Genomic DNA, 18,056 nt, shown 5'->3' on the forward strand with positions numbered 1-18,056 from the left:
TGGAAGGGGTGGGCAGGAAAGGGGATAGTGTAGTTTTAGATGTACCAGAAAGAACAGTCACAAAGTCGGAGAAAGGAAGACAAAGATAATGTATGCTGAGACCTTCAAAATTTCAGTAGAGTTAGAGCCAAAGATGCATGTGGGTGTAGGGGAGGTGAGGTTAGGGGTAGATCAGAGTGGGAGATGATGAGGGTCCTTATATGCCAGCCTAAGAAATTTGGGCATTATCTCCAAACCATGTAGGCCAGTGAAAGATTATAAGCAGGCAAGTGGCATGACCATGAGTGTCCTTTAGAGTTTACTCCACACGTAAGGCTGCAGATAAGGAAAATAAGAAAAGGATTAATGGTATAGAGGAGAGCATGAGAGTCTTAATTAGAGAAGTAGCAGTAAGGACCCACAGAAAATAAATATGAGAAATTAGAAAAAGAACAGAACTCAGTGAGTGACTGCTTGAGGGGATGGAGAAGTCTGGGTAATTCCTAAGTCTTGCTGGGGTGACAAGGCCTTTCACATAGGAGGGAATTAATATGGAGAGGGGTGGTGAAGGAAAGAGCTCAGAATACCAACAATACCTTTAGTGGATCTGGGCTGGAAAGTTTATGAATTCACATTCAAGGCATATTTAATTCTGTCATAACTGAAGGGATGAAGACATTCTGGAGGACTAAATCAGATAAGCCTGTTCTTTATTCTGCTTCTGTACCTCCACTTGTCTCCCTCCCTCCCCCGCCCTCCTGGTGGTAAATGCCCACACATTCTTCAAACCCCAAATCCAGTATTTTGTCTTCGGAAGCCTCCTCTGGCCATCTCCGTCCCTAATATCGGTGCCCTTCCCCCAGCCCGGGGAGGAACTGTTCATTCCCCACTTTGACCATCAGGGTGCTCTGCATATTTCTCTATCACAGCATTTATACTTTATTGCAATTTGCTGCTTACCTATCTATAAAACACCATGTTTCATTTTCCTTCATTTCATTTAATTACAACATTTTTACAACCTGTAGCCAAGTTTGTTTGGCACTACAGGAGGTTCCCAATAAATGTTTGATGAATGAATGATGAGTAAATGTATGATGCCATGTGCCACCTGGCAATTTGTTAACACTTTGAAGATGATTACTTGCATTTTAAATATTTAAATAATGAGTATTTAACCAGTTCCTGAACATGTGTTTTTAAAATCCCAAATAATTCAACGTTAGGCTGCTTTACTTTTCCAAGGAACTTGTGGCTGAGAAGATAAATTACTGCATCATACGCAATCTTTCCTTAAATGACAGCAAAACCTTTTGGAAAGTTAACTTTGCATGACGGCAGTTTGTTTTAATTTAATTTTTTTGTGATGGACTCCAAATGAAGAAAAATCAGGGTACAAACAGTGCAGAGGAGAAGTGCATGTAAACAGTTTATAAATGGACAAGAAAGAAAGGAAATGACCCTAATAGTTGGTTCTGACTATTGAATAATCATTTAAGAGTTTAAAATGTTCTCACTGGGAAGAACCACACCCTAACTAAATACAGTCATTAAAATAATTTTAGTTACATAAAATGATTATTTTAACCACTCTAAGACAAATCAGAGAAGTTCCTGTTGTAACAAGAAATCTACTCTTTTCAAGTAGGGCTTCTGAGATTTCATAGGCATTTTAGTTACATAAAACCAATCTCTGATAAACCAGTAATTTGGTCATTTTGAGTGCTAAATAAAGAGATATTTATTTCAAGTGTATATTATATATGATTACATTTGGTACATTTTGTATTAAAAAATCTTTTTATCTATTATCTGATTTAAAAATATTCTGCACTAGTACCCATCAGCTTTCAGGATACACAGTAGCCTTCTCCATATCTCAGCTTTTAGGTTGAAATGTAGCAGCTTCACAGTACCATGAATGACTGGAGAAAAACCACTGTTACCACTTTTGAAGCTTGATGTATCTTGTGTACTCAGGATTTTCCTGCTGCTCATGCCTTGGCCTATCATGGGTGTTACTAATTCTTAGGCACCAGGTCTCCTACCATTGTTGCATTTTAAGCTGTTGCACATTCCCTGGTGAGGATGTCTGCTTGCATCTTATTCTATGGGCATATCTCCATAAGCCACTTTGCCACCTGCTCTCTTCTCTCGCCCAGGCCATACACTTGCCATTTCACCTCCCATGCCACTTTCATTTTGCCCATTTTGTGAGATGAAAATTTAATAGGAAACCATCATCCCTTTCAGTTGGAAACTAAATCCAAGTGTGACAAACATATTCTCAATGAATAATGGACTATATAGAAATTTCCAGGAAACTATGAGAAAATCACAATTAAAATGTGTCGACATGCACTCTATTTTGAGCCTCCTTCATGTATAGTAACTTTACTCTAACTTACTCTAGAGTTTGTATTTATCTGAGATCCTAAAGGAAAACTGGAAGTATAGACTGCATCACTACCACTTGTCATAATACATGAATAATCAATGATAAGGTGACTTTAAAATAGAAGTGCAGAATATCTTCATAAAATTAAGAGATTTATCCAACTCAAAAATTCCATGGTTTTATTTCCAAATCATTTGCTCTGAGAAAGTCCACTCCTTCTTTAATTAACCTTTCATGTTTATCCTAGAGAAAAAAGCTCTTCTCCCCGATCCCCAAAGTGCTGTCCTTTGAATCTGTGCCTGAAGTGATTCTGTTCTCAAGTTCTCACTGTGGCTTAAATCTAAAATCTAAAAAATTCTATAGTTGTGAGGGAAGAGCCAAAAGTTCGTGTGATCCTTGTGTAGAATGCTGTGAGTAGATTCACAGTCAGTGTGATGTAACCTCTTCAATTACACCTTCCTTAAAAATTCTTTGGGCTCTTAATTTCTCTGGTTATTTTTTCCTTTACACTTACCATTTCATTTATTGTACCCAGAAAAGAAAATGTGGATGAATTAATATTTTTTACTGCCTATCAACATAGTTTCCTATTAAGTATGCAATTTCAAGGTTTTTTTTTTTTTAATATTATGGGGGCTAAAGTTTTAAATGAAAACATATATGGATTTTCAATGAAAGTGGTAGAAAAACTGGGTTCAAAAACATTTTTTAAAAGGCAATTTTTGGAGTCCTCTCCCCATATATTCTGTGAGCAATGTTATAAACTACATGTTATTCTGACAACTTCGGCCGTGTTAATAAATAATTATGGCTCCTGTGTTTAACAGTCTGCTAATTTTGGCACCAGCCATAGTGAGGGGAGTGTCACACTGACAAAAGAGAAGGTAATCAGGCAGTGTTGCCACACTAACATTCATTAGGAAACTCACATGGTGGGCCTGCCAATATTTTAGTTAAATCTTAAGTATTTACTACAGACATCTGAATTAACTTTAGAAATAACTGTCAGTGCTATAGAGTATCAAAATATTATATTACTTAGTGGCACGAGTTCATATTTTGATGGATTTAATCTCTCCACTGAAGAGGTTTTACCAACATAAAGTTACTTTGGCCAGATACTATCTTTTATGTAAAAAACACACAACCCATCCTTATTTTTAAAACAAAGTGCATGTATGTATGTGTGTGGGGGGTGTTTCTGGAAAGCTACACACAAAACGACAGCAGCAGTGACCTCTGGGGAAAGGAGGAGGGAACTAGGGCTGCGTGTCAAAGAAAATTTCAACTTTATTGGCAATAATTTTTTTTTTAAAAAAGAGAATGTACTCATACTTCTATCTAAATAATATATATTATACATATATATGAAATTATATCTGTATCTATCTGTATAAACCTGTATATATACAGATTTAATTTTAAATTAAAGTTAAAATTCTCTAACGAAATTAGACATAGGGTTCAACTGGGTTCTGGCCTCTTTACAGATTTAATCAAATTGGTTAACTGTGACTTTGGGTACTCTCTAGAACTCTCTCTGAGCCTCAGCTTTTCCATCTATAAAATGATAAAGTAATACAGATGTATCTCATAGGGTATGCCAAGTTCACTCTCAATACATACATATCTGTAGAAACCCTTCATAACGTGTTATTAGTCTTAATATTAGTCTTAATACTTCATGTTTAGCATGTAACAATGTCTATTCTTTCTGCCTTAATTAGTTTTCTCCTATATAAGGGCATGGATCTCTTTTTTCAGCCCAAGGTGGAAATGTAAGGGATACTGGCTGCTCTTGTCAGTAGGGCTTCTGGCTCAAGTATTCCTGCCACAGAAAATAATGTAGGGCTGGGAAGGCAGAGCCCTCTTAGGCACATCTTAGCTGATAAAATGATTACTTTAAAAAAATTCCAGACAGAACAGATCAAATCAGAAAATATTCTTAAAAAACAGTACCACCAGGTGTCACTGTAACCTAAAGCAATGTTGGCCGTTCCTCTATTCAGCTAGAAAGAAATGTACATTACAAGCAAACAAATATTATCTTACAAGGCTTTCCATGTCATTAATTTATATTATCACAGTTACTAAACTATAGTTACTAAATTCTAAATAAATGGATCACCACAGCCTTCATTTTAAGAAAAAACATAATTAATGACAATGAATGCTAAATGCTTTAAAATGCAGTAAGTAGATTTCTGGAGATCAAGGATTTCATATTTTCAGTTTTGTCTTTTAGGAGGCAAACTTGAAGTCCATGATAATAATGATGTATCATTTAACTAAGATTTTATGAGATAACAAGTGAGTCTAGTTGACCGCTCAGCACTTTTCTTGTTCTTTACTGGATATTTGGTATAAATCTTGAAGTAACAAAAAATAACAGTTGGAAATTCTCATAACTGATAAAATTATGAGTTATAAGATTTATTTTAGAGACATAATTCATTTTAATAACTCCCCGGGTATTTTAACATCACTTTTATTCTTTTCAGCCCTTATTTTCTTGAACATATAGGACTGCTTAAAGCAAAATGTATAGCACTATATTTTGGGTTTTAAAATATATAGATGTAATATATATGGCAATAATAGCACAAAGGATGGAGGGGAGGTAAATGAAACTATACAGTTGTAGGATATCTATCTATCTATATATAGATATATATATATACATCTCCAAGTTAATTCAATAATAATTTTAAGTCGATCATGATAAAGAAGCATACTGTAATCCCTATAGTAACCATTAGAAGAATAATGCAAAGAACTATAGCTATAAAAGTCAACAGAATTAAAAAGATACACTAAAAAATGTTTAACATGAAAGAAGGCAGGAAAGGAACAAGAAATACATGACACAAATGGAAAACAAATAGCAAAGGGGTAGACCTAAATTCAACTATATCACTAGTTACATTAAATGTAAATGGACTAAATATCTAATCAAAGGTATACATTATTGGGCCAAGCTGTAAAAAAAGCCAGACTCAACTCTATGCTATCTGTAAGAGATACACTTTAAATATAAAAAACAAATAGGTTGAAAGTAAAAATTTGGGAAGATATACAGTATGCATAAGTAAACTTCAGTGGCTATATCAGAAACATGTAAAATAGATTTCAAGAAATATTATGAGAGTCAAAGACATTTCATATTGATAAAAGAGTCAATACAGCAGGGATTTATAAAAATTATAAGTATATATGTATCCAATAATAGAGCTCAAAAATACATAAAGCAAAAAAACCTATCAGACTTCAAAGGAGAAATAAACAGTTACTATTATAGTTAAGTTAATGACTTAAATGTGTTTCTTTCAGTAATGGATAGAACACATAGACAGAAAATCAGTATGACAGAGCTATACAACACTATGAAACAGATTGGCTGCATTGGTATTTATAGAGCACTCCACCAAACAACAGCAGAACACATATTCTGTTCAAGTTCACACAGAACATTAATCAAAACAGACTATGTGTTGAACCATAAAACAAATCTCAATACAGTTAAAAGGACTGCATTTATACAGAAGATGTTCTCTGACTGCAAATAAGTTAAAATAATAAAAAGATAGCTATATAATCCCCAAATATTTGGACATTAAATAACATATGTGTGAATAATCCATGAGTCATAAAAGAAATTACAAGGGAAATAAAGTATTTTGAACTGAATGAAAATGAAAACACAACATTAAAATTTATGGGATGCAGTTAAGACATACTTAGAAGGAAATGTATATGCTTATATTAGAAATATCTATATTAGAAAAGAAGAAAATTCATTTCTCTTAACTGGGCTTCCAAATTTAATAACTCCAGTTCTCTTATATTCTGCTAGATGAAGATGTTGAAGGACTCTCTGCCAGTTTTCAAAAATTTTTTGGTTGGGATGTATTTCATATTACCTTTGTGAATAATAGAGGAAGATAAGAAGCAAAGAGATATTGACTATGTGCCTACTGGGCAACAAATGGTGTACTTAAATGAAAAAGTTTTTTTTCCTTCTACTTCTGAGATTCAGTGAGGTTATCCAGAGTCACAGGGCTAGTAAATGATGGATAAGTTCAGATTTAGGTCTGCCTGATGTTACAGCTCATACTCCTACTATACAGCAGGATGCCTGAATTCTTGATTTCTGCTGTCCTGTGGTCCACTATGGCTCCTATATTTCCTTTGGTTTAAACTTTAATCTCTTCAACTTATTTCCCATTATAATAGTTTGTTTCTCATTAAATGAAATCTGTTATGATTTGTTTATTGTCAACTTATGAAAGACAAAGCAACTGTCTCTATTTCTGTCATGGTGTTGCCTTTTAGGTTATAAAGTCATAATGGGCAACCCTCATGTTTACTACCTTATACTAACTGCTGCACAATCCCTCCATGTGGATAGGCAGAGGCATTAGATGCACTTCATGATGATGAGAGCATGCTTTCACTTTGCTTCAGGAAACACATCTGGTACAGTATGTTTGAAACTCTAATGCCATCAATTACTGTTAATATTGAATATTATAAATTCCCCAAACAGAAAAAGAAAAGGCATTGATTAAAATTAATTCCACTGAATTACCTGAATAAAGCACTTAACAGTTCTGGGTTATTATGACTGATCAGACTTTAATAATAATAGCTAACGTTTTTGAATGCTTTTCATGTTCCAAGCCCCATGCTAAATGCTAATTACCACAGTGTTGTAAATAAACCCACACGGATGAGGGAATTGAGGCTTAAACTTGCTCAAAATCGCAGAAGAGTTAATATCTAAACTCAGGTTTACTTCTCTCAGCATCAATGTAAACATGCACACCCTACACAGAGAAAAGTATGAAAGAATGGAAGTATATTCTGGTTCTAAAAGCTTTGTATCAAGATCTATTGATACTAGAAAAGTACAAGAGGATCCGATGTATCTGGATACTTTATAGGCTCTTATAACTTCATGGGGTACTATTTACAATTTCAAGTTAATTCTCTGGGGATCATGCAACATCTGTATTTTTCCTTGACTATCAATGTTTCGATATGCAATAATGAAGTCAAGAAATGCTTGCTTCCACAGATATGAGTATGTAACTCCCAAAAGAATAAATACACATATTAACATATAGAGATCACTAGTTTTTTTTTTTGTAATTAAATTCTGATAATTTTTTTTTTGTAATTATTTCCCTTGTAATTCATTCAAATAATGAATTTTTGGCATCAGCATGTTGCAACTACTAAATTAGCAACATTTAAACATACACACTGCACGGGCATGGCTGCAGCAAATCTGTTATATTTATGTATAGCTAAAAAATCTGCTTCTGACTTGGTGATATTGCTTAATTTAGTTATAAAATAAAGGGATAGAACAAAAAAAGATGGAAATATTTGTCATCAAAATGAAAACAATTTTAACAGTACAGTAATTTGGTACAATGTGGTATATCAACATGATATAGTCATTTAAGTGATTAATATATTTAAGTATAATGTAATATTTTTAAAAGGCATACCACTACTTTCAATGTACCACCTGACTGCATCTGTACAAAAATGGGAAACACTCCACAATAGCCAAAATATGGAAAGAGCCCAGATGTCCATCGAGAGGTGAATGGATAAAGATGTGGGATACACACACACACACACACACAGGAATATTACTCAGCCATCAAAAGAATGAAATCTTGCCATTTGCAATGATGTGGATGAAACTAGAAGGTATTATGCTAAGTGAAATAAGTCAGTCAGAGAAAGACAAATACCATATGATTTCACTCATATGTGGAATTTAAGAAACAAAACAGATGAACATAGGCGAATGGAAAGAAAAATAAGATAAAAACTAAGAGGGAAGCAAACCATAAGAGACTCTCATGGAAACAAACTGAGGGTTGCTGGAGGGGAGGTAGGTGGGGGGATGGGGTAACTGTGTGACAGGCATTAAGGAGGGCACTTGATGTAATGAGCACTGGGTGTTTTATGCAACTGGTGAATCACTAAATTCTACCCCTGAAACTAATAATACACTATATGTTAACTAATTTGAATTTAAATTAAAAACTTTTTAAAAACGGGAGACAATGTACATTAACAGGCAAAAACTAAAGTATTTGGGTGTGAATAATAAGATTATGAAATGAATCATTTTTCTTTGGGAACTTTTTGGTTACTATTTTCTCAATGTTTCAACAATTTTTAAGAAGACAAAGAAAGACATGAGAGCACCTAGTCTCACAATGATGAAATTTAGACAAATGATGTAATGTTCTTTTTAGGTCATTCAAATAAAAGATGTTTGCTCACCACACAGCAATTGACTGACTGTGCTTTTAAAATAGTAGCAAAAATATGAAAAAAGTTCTCAGGTGGCTGATTATATTTAGTGAAACCTGAATAGGTGACTCCATATATTTTAAGAAAACTTTTGAAAATGATTTCTTTTCAGCAGCACTGAGGGTGGTATTCTTGTGCAGTTTTTTGCTGCTATTGTATATTGACATGACAGAATGTTTTCTTGTGATACAAAACAGAACCCAGCAGACTCAAGCAAAGTAGAAAATGTGCTGAATTTTTAAAAGCAAACTGTAGTAAAATATTTCGGGACTTTGTTACAGTAGTACTTAATCTCCATGTCTTTCTAATTAGGTTTATACAGACAGATTAATCACAGATATCCATCTTTTCCATTATATTAAAATTAAAAGTATGTTTTAGAAAAAAATATGATAAAAAGTCTTATGAAAGTCATGAGGGTATAATGTACAATATAGGGAATATAGTTAATAGTATTATAATAACTTTGTATGGTGACAGATGGTAACTAGACCTATCATGGTGATCATTTCATAATGCATAAAAATATCATATCACTATCTTGTACCCCTGAAACTAATATAATATTGTATGTCAGTTGTAATTCAGTAAAAAAAAAAAATCTTACAATAAAGGAATATTTAATCTTGTTACCTTTGCAAAATCAAAACCTTAGGCCCAGTCCACTCTGTCTCCTCCCCACTGAGAAAATCTTTGAAAAAGAAATGAAATTCTATCATCTGAAAATTCATCTGAGAACTATACATAACCTTTCCAACTCATCTAAAGGCTGGGGAGTTTGCAAGGGAAGCAAGAAAAAGTTCAGATGCTTTAAAAAAAAAAAAAAATCTGACTGGTTCCAAATCCAGTTGCTTAACCACCAGTGCCCAAGTGTCTCTAGGGAAGCAAGAGACATCTGTGGGTTTGGAAGGAGAATAATTTATAAACATGAAAGATGTATTTCCCCACTATCTCACCCCTGTCTCCAAAGGGGAAGAAAATAACAACACGAGTTAAACATTGAATGAAAAGTTACCTTAGAATTAGACAAAAGGAATGAAAAATAAAATTGAATTGGCGATTTTTTTTTCATAAATATTCCATGTTAAGAGTTCCTGGAGAAAAACTGGAGCACTTGATTGATATGCAACCTTCAGGTTAATTATAATTGATATTCTGGACTTATTCATTCTGATAAGAAGTTGATGTATGAAAAGCAGTTGCTTGTGATAAAGTTTAATGCACTGCCCTTATGTTCACTATGTTTTTTGTATAAAGACATACCAATAAATATTTATAAAATTAATTTATCTCTACTTGAGACATTTTATAGGGTCATATGAATACACAGAGTCCGCAGGTCTGAGCTTGGATGTTGGTTCCGCTTACCACTTCTGTGACCTTGGGCAAGCTCTTAACTTCAATATAATAAGCTTTAAAACTTGATGATAACAGCGACTTCCTCATTAAGATGAACCTCAAGGTTCTTAATTGTCAAAATTTAATAGGGACTTCTTCCTTTAAAAAAAATTTAAGGGCTATGTACCAGGCACTGTTCTAGACTCTAGGGATGTAGCTAGCTGTAAGTCCCTCATCTCATGGTACCCATGAAGAGACAAAATCAATTAAGAAATTAACATACAATCTGACATGTGTGATAAACACTTCAAGGGAAAGTATGGCTGGTTAAGTGATCAGTTGGCAGGGAGTGCGATTTAAATGAAGGTGGGGGGGGCGCCTGGGTGGCTCAGTTGGTTAAGCGACTGCCTTCGGCTCAGGTCATGATCCTGGAGTCCCTGGATCGAGTCCCGCATCGGGCTCCCTGCTCGGCAGGGAGTCTGCTTCTCCCTCTGACCCTCCTCCCTCTCATGCTCTCTGTCTCTCATTCTCTCTGTCTCAAATAAATAAATAAAATCTTTAAAAAAAAAATAATAAATAAAAATAAATGAAGGTGGGGGTCAGGCCTTTCTTACTGAAACTAAATGAAGCAAGCCTAAATGAAGCAAGGGAGTGGGTCATGTGTATATCTGGCGTCACGTGTAATAACTGAGTGTTATACACATTTGTACCAGAAGCTACTACATAGAGAAACAGGGATTTGAAAGGCTTGGGAAGTACAGACTGGCAGGAACATATATAAAGGAAGAGGGGAAGAAAACAGCAATAGGGAGTAAAGAAAACATCCCTCTGTCTGACATGTAGCTTCTTGGTTTGAGCACAAACACCCTGGCTTATAGGATATCTAAAGAGGTGAAGGAAATCTAGACACCTAGGTTCCTGAAAGGCCCCAAAGGAAGAGTGAATATTACTTTTATGCAGTCTTTTCTAGTGGGTCTACTAAACTTTAGACCCAGGAATAAGCTGCACTGGCAAATGGGAAAAGGAACCAAGCTAGGGTAAAACAAGGGGTCTCAGGCCGATTATCTTATGTTTCTCCACCTACACCTACGGTCTTTTTGAGATCTGTGCAAGGGGTATGATTAACTTTGAACTCTGTATAAGAGTCAGTCCAGGTGTAACCCACACCTAAACAAAGAAGGACTTTCAGAAAATGATTAATACAGCCCTTTGGAGAAATAGTGGGAGAGATGGATGTTGTGTAAGCAATTCTCTGAAAACTCTCTGAAGAACATTAGACTTAGGCAATGTAGTAAAAAATTGATTCATTGTTCTGCTAGGTCTTATTTCTCCCTGTGGCAAAAGAATCGAAATTCTTACATGGTAGTTCTAAGTTCAAAGACATTGACTTCAGATGACAGTGCCATTTTTATAGCATGTTAACCAGTGTGTGTGAAAAGTTACTGCTAGTATGCACTTGAATTACTGGAGTGAACTCTATTAACATGAAATGTTTTAGAAAACAAGCTGCTCCTAATTTCAACTTCTTAGGGTTTGTTACATAGTTCAGCCAGTTTCCCAATCTCTCTAGACCTTGACACCATATTTTGTTATAATTTCAGTAACTAGAAAAGCTTCTGCTTCTGCACATGCTATGCCCCAGCTTTGGTCTGTCTCCTACTTAGAACAGCTGCTTTACACTCAAGCCCCACCCTTCAGCCTCTCTGAGAGCAGCCAGGCAATAACGGACATTTCTGGGGAGGGCAGGGACCATGTCTGACTTGTTCACAGCTGTATCCTAAACTCTTAGCATAGGGTCCAGTTTAGAATAGCTCCTTAATAAATATTTATTAAGTGAATAAACCAATATCTGCAGTCCTCTGAGATCCACGATGATCTTTTATCTTTTCTGAGAAGGACCTGGGAGAGAAGGCGGGCAGGTATTATTAGTACAATATGGTTGTTGATTTTTAGTTCCTCCCCTTTCAATAGGATTACTGAACAGGCATACGGAGAAAATGTATTGGGCAAAGTGTATTTGACCAAGTCTCTCATGTCCTTGTGGAGAAATGTAGTCTGGATCCTAATATAATCAGGAAGATTCACAACTGCTGAACAACGGTGCCCCAGAGGAACTGAGGATTGGATAGAGATCAACCTGGAGGAGAGCACTGAGAGCCAGGGTTATAGTGCTGTCTTTGCCTGGACATTTCCTATGCAACGATTTTAATCTTTATCGATTATCTTCAGCTAAACTAGATAATAAAGGCTTTCTGATGTAAAATTTTGTTGGATAACTAAGTCAGGATTCAAAAGGACTTTGACAGATTAGTGCAATGGGCTGATTCTAACTAACAATTAGGTAGCATTTCTAAGAAATTTCTTATGGAGTGAAGGTGATGTAACTGTAGCTCTTGGGATGTCTTATGGATAAATGTAAACACCTATTTTAAATTCAGGTAATGAGCCAAACAAGTACCAACTGGGGCAAAAGAGCAATTCATGTGAAAAAGGAATGAGTTTTAACTGACATTAAGCTCAACTTGGTAATAATACTGATGACTGCCCCCCAAAAAGCTAATGTGATTTTAGCCAACATTAAGAGAATTGTGCTATCTTTAGAAATCAACCAAGTATTTATGGAGCTTCTATTTGCATTGTCCTAGGTGCTATGTGGGATAGAGAAGTATCAGGCATGAAATCCTTGCTCTTAAGGCACATTCTAGTCAAAAGACTGGCAGTCAGAAAACAATGTAAGATATGTGATATGAGAGACTAATTATCAAGGAAATGACCCCTCAAAACTCCTAAACACCCAAAACCAAAACTGCAAACAAAAAAAGCCTAGAGACTTGAATACACTTGACAGGCATACATAGTCCATTAATTGATATTTATAACCATGGCCCAACATCATCAAGAACCTGCTATACATAAGGTCCACTACTCTCTGTATAGAGACTGATAGAAATACATCTTAGAAACTGTCTTTTTTGTTTGTTTAGTTGTTTTAGTTTTAAATGGGATAAATTCACTTATCTAGAAAATTCAATTATGAGGATCAGCTCATTCCTGAATGGGGTCAATAAATCAGGTACTACTGCACACAGTGAAGCACTGAAGTATACAGGTCGATCTGTAATGCTTGAGAAAAGAGGGAAATAAGCATGAGAAGTCACAGAAATGAAGCATCCCACCCCAAACTCTACTGAGCCGAGCCAGATCTGTGGGCTCTCAGCAGTTTGAGGTCGTGGCACAACCAGAGACTCTGGGTGCTGACAAGAGGACGGGGGGGAAAAACAGCTGCTTCCACATAAGTCCAACATATAATTTACCAAAATAGCCAAAAGTTGCACACAACATCATGTTCTCTTTACAGTGATGGCGCACTACACACCAAACCCGTGGCACATTTCCTTCTCAGGTGGGATTTCCAGGGCACAAGGCCCTCCCTCCTTTGTGCCTATATTTGGACTTTGAATTTAAGGCTGGAAAAAAGTGCCACCAGCAAGTGGATACATGCCTCTACATGTATGGCCTCTAATCTCAGCTGGCTCTCAGGGAAACAGAATAGCTTTCACAGACAGCTTTCTTTTCTATGCTCACAGCAGCTTCTCCAACCTCCTCCTCTTCCCTATTTTCATCCCTCTCAGGTGTGACCTACCTAACTCACTCCCTATTTAATGTGGTACCATTCTGTCATAAAGTACATTACTGTGTCCCAGCTCAAATCTGTTCTACGTCCATCTATCATTTCTTATTCACAGGAAGATGCCTCTCCTGTTTAAGACTAAAATTCCTTCATCTCTGTGGAGCTGTTGATACTGTTGACTTCTCTTTCCTTGAATTCTCTACTCCCTTTACACTTGTAGCCTCATTTCCCTCCTCCTCTCCTGGCTCCTTTTCTGGCATGTTCCTCTGCTCAGTTTTCAATGTCATGTTCCTCAGTTAGGTTCACGGTCCTCCTCTCACATTTACTTGGGCAGTATAACCCACCAGTTGCTCTTCCTGAGGATGCTCTGCTCTGCACACCTCCATCCTCTGTACATGCTCTTTATCTTTCCAGTGTATCTGCTCAACTGATCCAATTGCCAACATATTGAGGGTCTGCTTGTCCCTCAATATGTTCAAAAAGTTTTTTGAACTGTTTCCTGATTCTTCTCTGTACACCCCTTCTCCTAAAACTCTCAACAGGACTTCTACCATAGGTTCTCTCATGCAATCAATGATTCTCATGTTTTTATCAACTTTTAAGTTGCCAACTCCTTGAAATGAGGCAGCACTGTTTTTTGCCAATCTCTGTGTGAAGGGGTCAATAAACACCTATCAAATGAATGGATGAATTTTGTATGTGCAAAATGTGATGCTGGAGATCAGGAGATAACGAAATACTGTCTGGATGACCAACTGGTGGGGCTGCCATTTGACAGGGATGTGGGCCAAGTGACTTAATATCCCTGATGAGAGGAAGAGTTTATGATGTTCTGACGATTCTGTACCAAGTAAATCTACTTAAAGTTACTTTTTAAAAAAAAGACTAGATATTAACAAAGTCTAAATAGACTGTACAATGAATTGAAAGGTACATCAGTGATTATTCTGCCCTTCTTTTTTTTGTTGTTGTTGGTAGCAGACACTGACTGAAACACTTTTGGGTAACTACTGCTCTGTGTTATGGTGGCATGGGTTACTGGCTAATGAAGACCTAAACCATTTTTGTATCCTAGACTTGTAAATCCAGTAGGTCCTAGAGGAAAGGGATCTATCTTTGTTCCTCAGCAGAAGACCTCTTTCTACTATAACTGCTAACTAGCCACTTGACCCTATCCGATAGGTACCCTAGACCTAGAAAACTTGTCTTTAGCCCTCGGAGACCTCACATGGTTGGATGCAAACAGGGGATGATGACAAGAACATCATTTCCTCTGCTTTGTGCATTTAAAAAAATTTTTTAACAATAAAGCTACTTGGGTTTAAAGCTTTTTAAAATACCCGGTCTTATGGTGAGTATGCAAAAGAAAATAACTTCATGGTTTCTGGCATGGTTGGAGACATTAAAAGAGCTCTGGTTGCTGAATAAAATCACAGTTTTAAACCTTCCTGAGAGACTGTTATTTCCTCACTAATTCCCCTTAAGCAAAATATTTAAGATCAGTATGAAGAGGCTACAGCTTTTTATTCTAAGGATTATCTTTCATGGCAATGATAAAATGGAAAAATAATTATTCCACAAAGTTCAATAAAAGAGCTAAATCCTCCCAACAAATCCACAGATACCATTACCCTTAAATACCCTCCACTTATCAGGGGGGAGAAAAAGAAAACTTCCTTAGATCCATTCAAATATAAAAACATTCTTTACTACATTGAATTTTATAAAATCCCATTGTTAAATACTTCCTCTCAAACTCCTGCCAAATGGGAGGATTACTGCTGAAACAGACAAGGAATATGTGACCTCCTCTCCCTCCCCTGATGAACATCAGGGTTACACTTTGGCACACATACAGATCTATTTTCTACAAAGGATGCAGCTTTTCAGAGATGTGAAGGATCTGGAATGAGAACACTGGCCCTCATCAACCCACTTCCTCTATTGGAAGGGAGTCTCCCAAATAGTCCTCTAAAGGAAAACACTGGAATGAAGTCACCCATGTTTAGTAAAGTAACAGTAGCCTGATGATGTGATTGTTTCACAAGTGATACAAGGCACAGCGGTTAGACGGAAAGTTCACTGAGACTTTTAATAATGAAATTTTAGATAAATATTTGCACAGATGCACACACATATTTATTTGTTCTGCTTCAACGGGACTCTTCCAAGTGCTAGTTTCAAAATATAAACAGTGGGAAACTGCTGTAGTAATGACTAGCAAAATACAGCAATTATTTGCAAGGGCTGAAAACTATTCATCTAATAAAAAGTAGGAAGCTGTGTGGGAGAGAAAGGAGTGAAATTCTCTAGCAAGTGAGGACAGTTGGAATTTAATAATTCACTTTGGCAATCATATTTGTTTAGTCAGCAGGCCAACGTTCCTACTGTGCTGCACAATGCTGGGGACAGTCTTCATCTTAAATACCCACCATGTTGAGAGAGCGAGTATTTCTAGCCAAGCTGCATAAATACCATCACTGCAGTAGTCCTTGAATATAAAGCTTTTATTACATATCTCTGAGCAGATCTGTAAAGCCCAGAAAGGACTCTCATTAGGTCAGAGATTAATTTGGCAGAGATGGCATCAGATTATTTGAAAATGTGTTATTAAGCAATATTTCAGAAGTGGCCTATGTGGCAGCAGATAGCCATGCTCTAGTAACAGAATATATGATAGGCTCCAGACTATATTTTTAACATCTCCTTAGTAATATAAACAGACACCAAGACATGAAAAGCTCTCTTGGTTTTCTCTTCTCTATTTAGCAATGGTTTTCCTCTTCAAAAATATTTTCCGCATCACTTTTAATTGAAATTAATTTCCTCTTCAAAGGTGAAGAGATGCAAAAGTGAAGAGCTTATAAGAGAATGTATATATTGCTATAGTAATAAGAACAGAAAGATGTAACTGATGATCAGCCTAACACAATTAGATTAACGACACCCATTATGCAAACAGCCCAAATGTATAAATAACAAACAACTGGCCACCTATGAAAGGGACACATGGGAGTCAGGAATGCAAAGAAATGGAAAATATATGTAGCTACCACATGTCTGCATACATCTACTCATACAAATATCTTTGTTTCCTATGCTTATTCCCTGGTTCTTTTGACTCTTAAATATCATTTAATTGGTTAAATTAATACTTCACCAAGATTAACTCTTGGTAACCCAGAGGCCGTAGACTTGGTCTTTCATGTAGCAGATTATCACATACTGCCTAGCAAATAATTTTTTCCTATGGTAAATGTATGATAGAAATGTTTGTGGAAAGAAATCTAAATATTCTTTCAATGGAGAAGGAGAGAGAATTAGGTGTTTGGCAAAAGGGGCATATATGAAGAAGCAACAGAGTTTTGTAACTCCTGTGCAATGACGGAAACTTGCAGAGTTAGTCCCAGTCTGGAGTGACTTTCCTTTCCACCAAGAAGTGTCTGGTGTAACCAGTGCCACTGCCACAGCAGGGGGCAGACCCCCACCAAGAGCACAGTGTGGGAGAGAGGTTGGCAGCCTGCATATCAGAGACCCAGAGTGGAGCCTGGTGGCACCAGAATGAGAAATGACTTCCTGGTAGCCCATGGGGAAGAGACTTTTTTTGTTTTGTTTTCTTGAGTGCACAAGAGAAAAGTGAGCATTTCAGAGAAACAGCTGAGGAAGACTAGGTGTGAAAGTCTGAATTTAGAGCAATAACAGACTGGGAGATTGGAAAATCTTCAAACATATACTAAAAGATCTGACCAGAAAGCCCCAGTTCGGACAGGTGTGGAGCAAAGAACCATCATGAAGGAAGAGAAGCAAGTCGGAGTCGAGTCCCTCAGCCACAGCTGTCTATGTAGTTGGTTTAACCGCCCTACTTGGAAGATTGAAAGTTAGTGTCTGTGTATAATTTGACGGATAATAGTTTTGCTTTAAAAATCTCTTTAGACAATTGTGAATAGCTCCCCTCTAGCATTCTTCACAGTGCTTGCTGAAGAGGGCAGCTGTGATATAGAAAAATAACATCCCATTATGGCTACCTTTACTAAAATAACCTCTCTTTCTGCAGGCTTATCTGACCCAGACCTCAGAATCGCCTGGACTAAGAACAACTCACGCCATTGTGATTTGGAAGTATCCTGGTGCTAGAGAAGACACCAAGACGGCCAGGAGACAATGGAAGCATTAGAAGGCCCTAGTTGAACAGAATATATAATTTCATTTAACAGCTGCGGAAGCTCATTAACTACGTTGGCATGAATGATTCTTTACAACTACAAAAAGAAAGAAAAACAGCAGCCTATTTACAGATGCGGGGAGAGCCATTCCTTGTTTTCTAGCTTTCAAGGGAAACAAAACATTTCTGCATAATAACTTTATCCTATA

The sequence above is a fragment of the Mirounga leonina genome, unplaced genomic scaffold (genome assembly GCF_011800145.1).
Source record: "Mirounga leonina isolate KUSES-001 unplaced genomic scaffold, KU_Mleo_1.0 Mir_53, whole genome shotgun sequence".
Classification (NCBI taxonomy): Eukaryota; Metazoa; Chordata; class Mammalia; order Carnivora; family Phocidae; genus Mirounga; species Mirounga leonina.